This window comes from Echeneis naucrates, chromosome 11 (assembly GCF_900963305.1).
Source record: "Echeneis naucrates chromosome 11, fEcheNa1.1, whole genome shotgun sequence".
NCBI classification, from domain to species: Eukaryota; Metazoa; Chordata; class Actinopteri; order Carangiformes; family Echeneidae; genus Echeneis; species Echeneis naucrates.
Window position 1 is genome coordinate 19,209,043 of NC_042521.1, and position 11,011 is coordinate 19,220,053.

Here is an 11,011-nt window from a genome sequence, read left to right on the forward strand (position 1 = left end):
AACTCCATCGGAGAATTTTATGGGGGTTTGATGGGAGCCACTCACAAGCGTGTTCAGAATGATCAGATGGAGGTGACTTTTGATGATGTATCATCATTTAACATTTTCTATCAACATTTGAGAAGGCCCTGGATTGTAAAATTTTGGTGTTTTATAGAAACAATTTCTCACCCCTAACCTGAGAAGAGACAAAACTGTGTTTATGTTTTTACATAAAAATCACTATTATGGTACAAATAATTTTAAATCCTTTCTGGGGGCCCGTCACGTGTGTGAGTACTGTTACACGGGATACAACAGTGTTTGCAGCCACCGCTGTCGAGGGCAGTGCTCCATGTGTCTGGACGGCTCGTGCTGTAAAGTCAGGTTCATCAGGCCCATCATTTGTGTAAATTGTAACAGAACGTGTCGGTCAACTTACTATCTGAGTAAACACAAAGAGCCCATAGAAAGAATAGGGTCAGGGTCACGCCAGTCCATGCGAGTTGTACAAACGGTGTGAAAAATGTCACAGACTGTGGTACGTCACTATGAACAGTAAGGCCAAGCCTCACGTGTGTCAAAAGTTGAAATGTAATATATGTGGGCAGGTACCGGTAATGAGGAGGAGGAGGGGGAGTCAGGGAGCAAGAAGCATCTGTGTTACATGCAGCCTTTACAAGCAGACACAGATCATAACCAAAAAAATACTCTTTTATGATTTTGAAACCTTTACAAACAAGCAGGGCGTCCACATGCCTTATCTGGTGTACAAAAAACCAAAAGATGGAACGCCCTTGGCGTGACGTGCGCCTTAGAGTTTGTCAGGCATTTCAGGATGGCCTCTTATAGGAAAACTGTCTTTATAGCTCACAATTCTAAAGGTTTTGACAGTTACTTGGTCCTCAACGCCAACATAGAGCTGGGCATAAAGCCTTCCCTGGTCATTCAGGGCAGCAAAGTGATTTGTTTTTCAGAAAGGGATTATGGTCATAAATACATATATTCCCTGAGTTTTCTGACCATGCCTCTCTCCGCCATGCCCATAGCTTTAGATATTTGCAGATAAAAGCAAAGTCTATTTTCTTCACGGTTTTAGCTCTGAGCAGCATTTGAACTACGTAGGTTCTTACCCTCGGGCTGAGGCCTACTCCACAGAGCGTGAATTTGAGGCGTGGTACTCAACGGTGAGGGACGGAGTCTTTAACTTTGAAAAAGAAGCTCTTTTTTACTGTCAAAATGATGTGGACATTCTCTCTGAGACTTGCATTGTTTTTAGAAACGGTTACATTCAGGAAACGGGCCTGGACCCTTTCAGCTGGTCGACCATAGCCTCGGCCTACATTAAAGTATTTCTCACCAATTTTCTCACGCCCAAAACCTTAGCCATTCCTCCTCCCAACCGTTACAAACGTCAGTTTAAATCTTACGCGATCTATGCAATCCTCCATCCTTGGGAGAGGAGGAAAAGAGTTGGCTTTTGTGACAGCATTTACTTTCCTGTAATCACTACAGAAACGTGTTATCGTGTTATCGGATTTCGAAACCAGAACACAGGGTGAGCTCCATGCACTCGCACTGGGAACGGCTAATCCATGTTCAATAGTTCACCTCTTGCTGCATCAGGGTCCGTTTAGTGGGGTTAACCCGATATGCATGTTGTTTAATGGGTCTGTGGCCCTCCACATCAATGTCGTGGTACAGGACAGATGTTTGGCGGGGATGGTCAGAGAAAAGCAATATCCGCACAGGCTGAAACGGACAAATGGGACAAAAACCTCTCCAAATTACCCAATATCTCTGAGTTTCTCAAACAAGTGGCTGGCAACAAACCATTTTTCTCTGTTAACCCATCATCCGCAAGGTAGTGCTGAGGAGGAGCAGCGGATACAGACATCATAGGTGCAGGGGGAGGCGGCAAAGGATCATACTCCCTTACATTCAAACTCAGATCTGTGTCAGTAGGATAGAGATCAGACTCAATAGCACCTTTTGGTACCTTTTCACGCTTATACTCTTGTCGCGCACAAACTTGCGAACTCTTTGGGCCAACTCAGGGCGGCAGCTATCCGCAATGTGCCTACTAAAGTCAAAAGTGGGAGCAGAAACAGAGCTGCGGCCAAAAAGATCCACCGGATCTTGCACCTCCAGTTGTTTGTTTCTGGTTTCTCCTCTGTTTCTCCTCTGTCCTCTGTGGTTATGTTACCTATGAGAGGATCCGTGATCGGCCTCGGCTCCACACCAGCAGCGAGCATGCCAGCAGCCTCCACTTCTTTCAGCTCTGCCCCCGGTGCATCACCCTCTGTATCACCCGAAGTGGCAGCATCAGCCGCACCAGTAACTGGGTTAGGCATGACACCCTGCTCCACCAACTTAGCACACAGCAACTGTTTGAGTTCCACTTTTGCTGCATTATAGGACGCCTGCACATGATAAAAATTGGCCAGAATCAACAGGTCTGCTTTTTTGCATTTATCAATCTTAACTAAAGACGGACTAGTTACAAAATCATCTAGCGGAAAATCCATAATTTCCCCCACACACAAAAACCTGCCAACCAGAAGAAGAGAGAAAAAATGAACTTACTAAGAACAAGTGTGACAAGTAGACGGACGAGCCCCCAAATCATGTTATGCCCCAGTCTAGGGGTGCCTAGAACACAACATGATAAGGCCCCATCTTCCCTAAGTCGCCACCGATAAAACAACTGTTGTAGCAATGGATGGGATTTTATTTACCAAGTGCACTAGGCACAATACATACACAAAGATAAACTAAAGGTAAGCGCTAGGCTTCAGGGTGAACCAAGGCCAAAACAACAAATAAAGGATTCCTAGCTATAAAACAAAAGGCTTCCCTATCCAAGACTACTCAAACAAAAGACAGAGGACTTACCTCCCTACCTAAAAAAAACAAGAGAAACAACACCATAAACCAAAAGTAGCAGTCAACCCCCTACTGCTTACAAGTTTGTAGTTCTACACCAAGAAATCTAGTGTGTCCGGTTGGGAGAGGGGGAAGATGAGCAAATGCCAGCTGCCTCCTCACGTCCGCTGCCTTGCCTCCTCTTATCACAGGTAGCTCTTGTTGTCAGCCTATCACAGGCCAGGCTGCAACTCATCCACCAATTGGAACACACCTATTTACATATGGGAGAGAAGACAGACACAGGGCACACACACACACACACACAACAGGTCCAACCCACACTACCATGTACTTTTCACAAACATAATGACCCCAGTCATAACATGTCCCGGATGCGTGTTCACAATCATGTAGGCCGGAAGCGTGACAGATGACGTCAGTAAAGGCAACTGGTCCGAGGCCCAAACTCCGCAGAAAACATTTCCCAGTAAACGATGCATGAGACTTTCCAGTTGAAGGTTATTCATTTTGTGAGTGTGTGTGTGCATGTGTTTGACTTTAGTAGTAGTCCACCATTACTTGTCGTTTGGAGTTGATTTCCAAAATAGATTTGTAGCGTAAACGATCAGGGTGGTGGTATGAGGTAACGGCACCCTGAATCTAATTTCCAGCCTTAAATGTCCGTCGGAAATGGAGGACAAGGCATCTGCGTCTTCAGCGGCGTTGAGGTTAAAGACAATCAGAGAGTAGCCCTGCTCAAATTCTAACCTGTTGATGCTCAGAGGTAAATCTTTCAAGTGTCTCCCTGTGGCGGTAAACATGTTGTAAAACTCTCTGACGGACACCCCGCGGTTAAATTGAGATTGAAAAGCTTTGTCCGGAATTTGTCTCCTGTCACGATACAGGGCCAGGTATTCCACATGCCCTTTGTTAAGACCGCCGCGTATCCTAAACACACTGCGGGGGCCAAGGTGGCTTTTTCACAAAAAGAGAAGCTCCAAGCACTTTTAAACGGTAGGTGGCGTTGCCGGCGCACATGAGACTGAATGTGTCGCTGGCTCTGGTCAGCTTGACTCTCAAATCCACCACGTTCAAAAGAAGCCTCTCGCTGAAAAATATGTCAGCGTGAAGAGGTCCCAGCAGATGTTGCTCCGGAGGTGGTGGCCCAGATGAGGCAGGAACAGGAGGCAATGGCGGCGGCAGCGCCTCAAACTCAGGAACAGAAGGCAGAGGCAGCACCACAAATTCAGGAACAGAAGGTGGTGGAGGCAGCGCTGCAAACTCTTTAACAGGAGGGAACAGGTCAATGGCCATGGCAAAATGTTTTACCTTGTGTTCATCATCTTCATCAACCTCTGGAAATTCTTGTTGAAAAATTCTTTACCAGAGTCCCTTTGTAACTTTTCAGGGGTCCGACTCTTTTTAAAAACAGATTCAAAAGCCTTCGCTGTCTCCACGGCACTTTTATTCTTTAAAACTCTCACATAGGCCTTTTTGGAAAATACATCTGACCACCAAGAGATAACGATAACCGTTGTTATGCTCGGCCAAAGCCTGCATATCTCAAAGATCAGCCTGAAATTGAACCAACGGTCGCAGTACAAACACTCTATTCCTAGGAAAATGTACAAGCGTCCTGCTCCGAGAGAAATTCTTTAACTTTTTCAACATTTACTTTTTTACCCATTTCATCTTGCAAGGCCCTGCGGAGTCTATTCGCTCATCCAAAGCTGCCCGGGTGAACCGGGTACCCCCAGGCACTACCGATCAACAGTTTCCAATCTCTGTGGAGAGCCTTGGGCACTGGAGTCTGAAACCGACACAAATCCGCTTCTTGGGAGCTCCCCGTAATTCATGATAACTCAAACAGGAGTCTCACCGATCACCACAGTCCGGATGGTAGAGTCTGATTTTATGTTGTTTTCAGCCATTTTTTCTTACTCTCGCAGAAATACTCTATTTGCTCTCAACACTTTGGAGTTTCCTCTCCTTTCACTACAGCAGAGGATTATGTCCTACCTCTTCTCCAGTCAACCTGTCTTGACTTTGGCACTCTTCTTCTAATACCTGTTCTAATCTACGATCTAATTGGTTGTGACCTCATCACTAGGGGCGTGGACATGCTAGGGGAGATGTTAAGGAGTGGGGAACCGCTCTTATTGGTCGACTAGGGCATGGTCAAAAGGTAAACTAAGTTCAAAGGACCTGTCAAGTTTGACGAGAAGGTGTTCATATTACTCTCTTCTGTACCTCTCTTTGTTTGTGTGAATGTGCCATGCAAGGCAGTGTTCACCTGGTCTATTTTATTTTACTTGCTTATTTTATCTGTATAGGATGACTCCTGAATCTCCTGCCTGTATAAATATACATTAGAATTTTAATTGTATATGTGAACCAAATGTATGTTTCTATGTTTGACTGTTTTTGTCATGTGTTGCTATTTTATCCCTTAAAAATTTCATGAACATATATTCCAAATAAAAAAAAAACGAAACATGGAACCCACAAGGCAAGAAGAAAGGTGAATCTAAAACCACCTGGAGAAGTACAACAGAGCAGGAAATTAAGGAAGGGCTGTCCTGGAAACAAATGGCCCAAAGTGCACAAGACCAAAGAGAATGGAGTGGTTTCATTAATGGCCTATGTTTCACAGGGAAAAGGCATAAAGGAATGTAATGTAAGGCTGGGTGATATGGCTAAAAAAGGAAATCTCACATTTTTCCACACCAAACTTGATTTAAGATTTTACTTTATTTTTTCACTAGACACTAAAATGCAAAAGAAATTATTCAAAGCAAGTTCTGCTCATATTTTGTTTAGATTTTCATTTCTAGGATTCCCCAAGGTAAATTGTAAAAATGTCTTATTTCTTATTTTGCATTCTCTCACAAAACACGATTGAGGCTGGTGCCATTTTTGTCCAAGTGGAGTTGCCATACACAGCTGTCAAAGATAGCAATTCCAACTGTGAATCACTTGTCGCTTGTGCGAGTTCAGTTCAGTCCACTCTCAACTACAGGAGCCCAGAGGGCGCATCGGCTGAAGTTAAAAAGAAGTCCGATTTTCATGAAAAACAAATCATCCTTAACTACAAATGTCAGTTAATTGATTAAATTCATTTATTGGCTAGTCCTGGCCCTGGGTGAGTCAGAGCCAAGCACTGCCAAATGGCAACAGGAGCAGCTCACTCTGAGCTTCAGAGACCTATGGGTGATGTTACAGAGGCTACACAGACACAACTCCTGTCACATCAGCTACCCAACATCAGTGGAAGTAGTGGAGCATACAAGCTTACAATACTGCTCAAAAAGCGCCTGTCAGTTCAAAATGATCATTTATTATATTGCCTGATACTTTAAGAATAGGAATTAAGTTTGCTTCAAAGGTTAAAATGTAAATGTGTCTGTGAAGGAGGAAAAATACTTAAGCATATCTGTATTTGTGGGTGTGGGGTCGCTTCTGTCAGAGGGCAAAGAGTGAGCTTAAAGACTGAAAGCGGCTTTAAATTTAATCGGGCCCTGTGTGGGATTAAAAGCTGCTGTGTACTGATGTGGAGGCCAGAGGAAGCTTGATGTCACTGCTTGACACGCCTACCTCCCAAACACACATTCATTGTCGCTCTCCTAGCATAAGCTCTGGAAACAGCCCAGAAACTGGGAGGTAGTCTGACCCAGATGAAGACAGACGCAGGGAATATTTAATGAAAAGCAATCGGCGAAGAAAGCCCAGAAACACAGAAACAGCTGAGCGATAACAGAACATCTGTGTGGGGAGGGGTAAGGAGGGGGTCATGCTACTACACAGGCCTCGTGGATAAAGATGTGGGAGCCATCAATGTCAGTGATGGAAGTATACACAACACTGAAAGTGCACTCTCTGCAAAATGTGGCACAATAATGCACAGCGACAGTATGCTGTCACAAGTGACGCCACACACCAAAATCCTGGTATTGTACCACCCACCATGGATGAAATCCTGCCATGTGTGCATCTGCTCTGTGTTAAAGTGCCAACATGTAATTTTTCACACCAAAAACAAATAAAATAAATGTTCTTGAAGATCCACTAACTTTCCCTTCAGGAGCTCTAAGCTGTATCTCACTGACAGCTCAGTAAATGAGTCACTGAGCCACAACTGACTAACAGGACTTCTGGAACTTTGTGAAGTCATAACACAGCAGTCACCAGCGTGAGCCATGCCCAAAACCCCACCCACCTTCTCCCAGTCACCCAGCGATAGTCTGCACGCCATCAGTGCTTCAATGGACATAGATAGCATTTCATAACCCTAACCCTAACCCAGTCAGTCAGTTTCTGGGTAGAGTACATATTCAGCCCATTCAAATCTTCAATCATGTAGAAAATGAAGGCTCAGGCAATTAAGTCAAAGCTGCAGCTTTAGTGAAGTAAACAACTCCATCACAGCTGGCCAGGATATTAACCAAACACATATCAAAACCGGCTTCATCTTGCTCATGCCTATTAATACTTACCCCAGTTACCTGTACCTGAACCCATATTTAGTAATGTAACTCTGCAACTTAACTGAAGTTAGTTAGTGATGTCAGTTAGTTCAATGATGAAACTATGTTCACACTGCTGCACCAAAATAACATTTGTGGCTACTGTACACATGACTCCAAAGTTTCTGAGCCTCTAAAATAGAGACTTTTGGAAACAATGATGCTGACTCCTGTCTTACAAGTCACAACTTCCAGAACATGGACCGTCATTATTTTAAAAACTGAAGAGGGCATGGATAAAAGAGAGTGTGACGAGAGCTCCAAAGTAGTTGTTACTTAAACAAACTTAAACAAATCAGCATGTCATTAAAGGAAAAAAAACACTGACTGGACTAAATGTGAAAATTTCAATTATATTCTGGAAAGCTCTAGTCACATCCAAATACACCTCTGATTGTTTGCTTGTGAAACTGAAAGTGTAAAGTCTATGTCCCTTCAACATACACAGTCACAACTTACCCATCACAACTACACATATTAACTTCTCTAGTGTTTTATCTAAAGCAATGGTATCCATAAAAATATATTGGGGTTTTAAAAACTAAAAAGCAACTCAGTTTAGACTTAGAGTTCTTTTTTCACACTTGAGAGCTAAGTCTAATTTGTTCACTGTTTTCTAAGCATTTAATTCCACATATAGAAGATCTTAGACATCACTTTGTTCTTAAATGACCTGAAATGATCTTTGCGGAATAATTTCTTTCATATTTTAGTAAGAAGAATGAAAACATTCAAAATACATGTGTGTTAATAATAATTAAAAAAAAGGATGTGACCTTCTGATCAGGTTCAGTACATAAAAATATGATTATCATTAGTGAGTCACCTTAGCTGAGTCCACCAGTTATCTACTTTCAACAGAATCTTTCTGCAAGCACACTCCATTTTATGATAATTGTAATTATTCAAATTTGCTTATCTGTATTTGGTTACAACACAAACAGTAATTCTTAATTCATGCAAATAAAATCTAACAATCAATAAACTAATCCCCTCCCTCATACTGTAAATGAGGACCCAAATCCATTGTTTTCCATTCAGCCTGTTTGTAACTAGGCAGACAGAAGTAGTTGGAGATGTGTTTTGCAGGATCAAAGCTACCACCAAACACCAGAGACAATAACACAGCACATTTCCTCTGCAACTTTCCCTCCTTCAATAGAACAATTAAAGCCAATGATTAGTCTCCATGATGCTCCTGGAGTCTATGGATGGAAAAACACTAACGCCTGCTCTGTTCTCCACAGGGGAGAACACAGGAACAACAGAGCGCTGTTTACACACCGTAAGTCCCTTATTATCAAAGAATACTTTATATTTACACATTCATAATTGACCAATGATATATATATATATATATATAAAAAAAACCCCAAAAAAACAAACCCTAACAAATAAACAAAAAAGGATGCAAGCTCTCGTTTCATCGCTTAAGCACAATCTGAAAAGTGAATTAATCCATCTGCTTTCGGTCTTATTATGATCCAGCAGCCTGGCTTTATTATCACACATGTTCCATCACAGAAGATCCGTGTAAATAGGCTAAAACGTAATAAAAAAATAAAATAAAATAAAATAATAAAAATGCCTCCAAGCTTCCTCAAGGCAGCAGAGAAAGGAACAATAAAAGGGGCGGTAGGTGTACCTGCCTGCAAATGGCGCTCAATGTGAAAAATGTCAACAAATTGTGTGAGCGACTCCGTGTGATGGAGAGCAGCGACTCACCCCGCTCTGGTCAGTCCGTCCAACTGGGCAGGAGCTGCGGTGTGAAGGGTGGCGGCTCTCCGGTCACTAAAATCCTCCCGAGCGGCGGCGAATAAAGCGCTAAATATTCAACGTTATCAAGCAGCGTTTTAACAATGTGTTTGGATACCAGGGGGAAGTGGCGCCAGTGTGCCCTCAGCGCTGTCTAACAGGCAGCCACAGTAGGCGCAGTCAGTCTGATGGAGCCTTTGAATCACATGTGTTGAATTACAACCAATAAATGCATCTACACTACTCACAATAAATTAGGGATATTGTTATTTACATGAGGGCTTTTCCTATTTGGTCTGAATTTTAATGATATAAGTAAAAGTTCCATTTGATATTACTAATAATGAATGAGAGAAGAAACACAATTTTCATGAATTTAATATTTATTACCATAAAAATTTAGACAATAAGAAGGATAGCCCCAAATAACAAAAATTTGCTGCAATGACTAGCCTCATGATGTTCTGAGGCAATGCGTTCCAATGCGTGCAGTGACTGAGCCATTTACAAAAACCAAATCTGCTTTGGTGATGCCTGCCCAGACTGTTGCACCTCCTCCACCAAAGCGAACCCTGGGGACCATGTTGAGTCCTCAGCGTATCTCCTCATTTCTCATTTCTGTGCAATGTGACCTGACACTCATCAGTGAATAGGACGGTAGACCACTGCTGCATTGTCCAGGTCACATGGTCTTGTGCCCACTGCAAACGTTCACGGCGGTGTCTTGGTGTCAGTGGAGGAGGTGCAACAGTCTGGGCAGGCATCACCAGTCAGCACAAAACAGATTTGGTTTTTGTAGATGGCTCAGTCACTGCACGTTCTTACCTCAGAGACATCATAGAACCCATCATCATCCCCTAATTCCGCCAGCACACCCCCAACATTCTGTTCATGGATGATAGTGCTCCACCACATCGTGCCAGAATTGTCACAGCTCGACTTCAGGAAGTCGGAGTGCCTCATATTGTATGGCCAGCAATGTCCCCTGACCTGAACCCCATAGAGCATGTCTGGGACCAGCTGAAGCAGAGACTGAACGATCGTACCCCTCCCCCACGTGACCTGGCAGAACTGCGTGTAGCACTTGTGGAAGAGTGGAACGCATTGCCTCAGAACAACATCATGAGGCTAGTGAGGAGCATGAGACGTCGCTGTCAAGCTGTCATTGCGGCAAATGGTGGAAACACCCGCTACTGACATTGTCAATTTTTGTTATTTGGGGCTATCTTTCTTATTGTCTAAATTTTTGGGGTAATAAATATTAAACTAATGAAAATGGTGTTTCTTCTCATTCATTATTAGTAATATCAAAGGGAACTTTTACTTATTTCATTAAAATTCAGACCAAATAGGAAAAGCACTCATGTAAATAACAATATCCCTAATTTATTTTGAGTAGTGTATTTTCAAAAAACATGCTCGTAACATTAATTGGATTTGATCTTTTATTTCGTGCTTAAAAACAGATAGTGATATCAATACAGGAAAAAGAAAATATGAATACCTAAATCCAGAATATACCTAACAAACAATTAGCACAACCTTCTCTGTAGTTGTATCGGTAATGAATTATTTCTGGCTTTGTACATAAATTGCACTGTCACTAATTAAATATTGTTTATTATTCTTTTTATTATTATTCCTCTTCCGTAAGAATTTTGATTGCCTACTCGTCGGAGGGCTTTGAAATTACCCGCACGGACCCAAGCCCTTCATCTGGGGCCTGTTTGGGATCGGTATACTATCGATGATAGTATTGAAATAACAATATCCCTTTTCTGGGTAGAATACAATATTTTGGCGCCGTAAACAGCGAAAATGTGCCCAAAAAACTCCATTCATTTCCTATCAGAGACAGTGAAAATCCTCAAAAATGTTCAGCTTTT

The 11,011-nt window shown here is 42.6% G+C and overlaps 1 protein-coding gene across 5 annotated transcripts in view; it reads right to left on the reverse strand.

Moving 5' to 3' along the window:
- Nucleotides 1-9,206, reverse strand: part of epb41a (erythrocyte membrane protein band 4.1a) — a 76,889-nt gene extending 67,683 nt beyond the window's left edge. For all 5 annotated transcript variants that reach the window (XM_029513526.1, XM_029513525.1, XM_029513524.1 and 2 more), the window contains exon 1: nucleotides 9,096-9,206. The gene's annotated coding sequence lies outside the window, so the exon portion shown is untranslated. The remainder of the gene's footprint in view (nucleotides 1-9,095) is intronic.
- Between the last annotated feature and the right edge of the window lie 1,805 nt (nucleotides 9,207-11,011).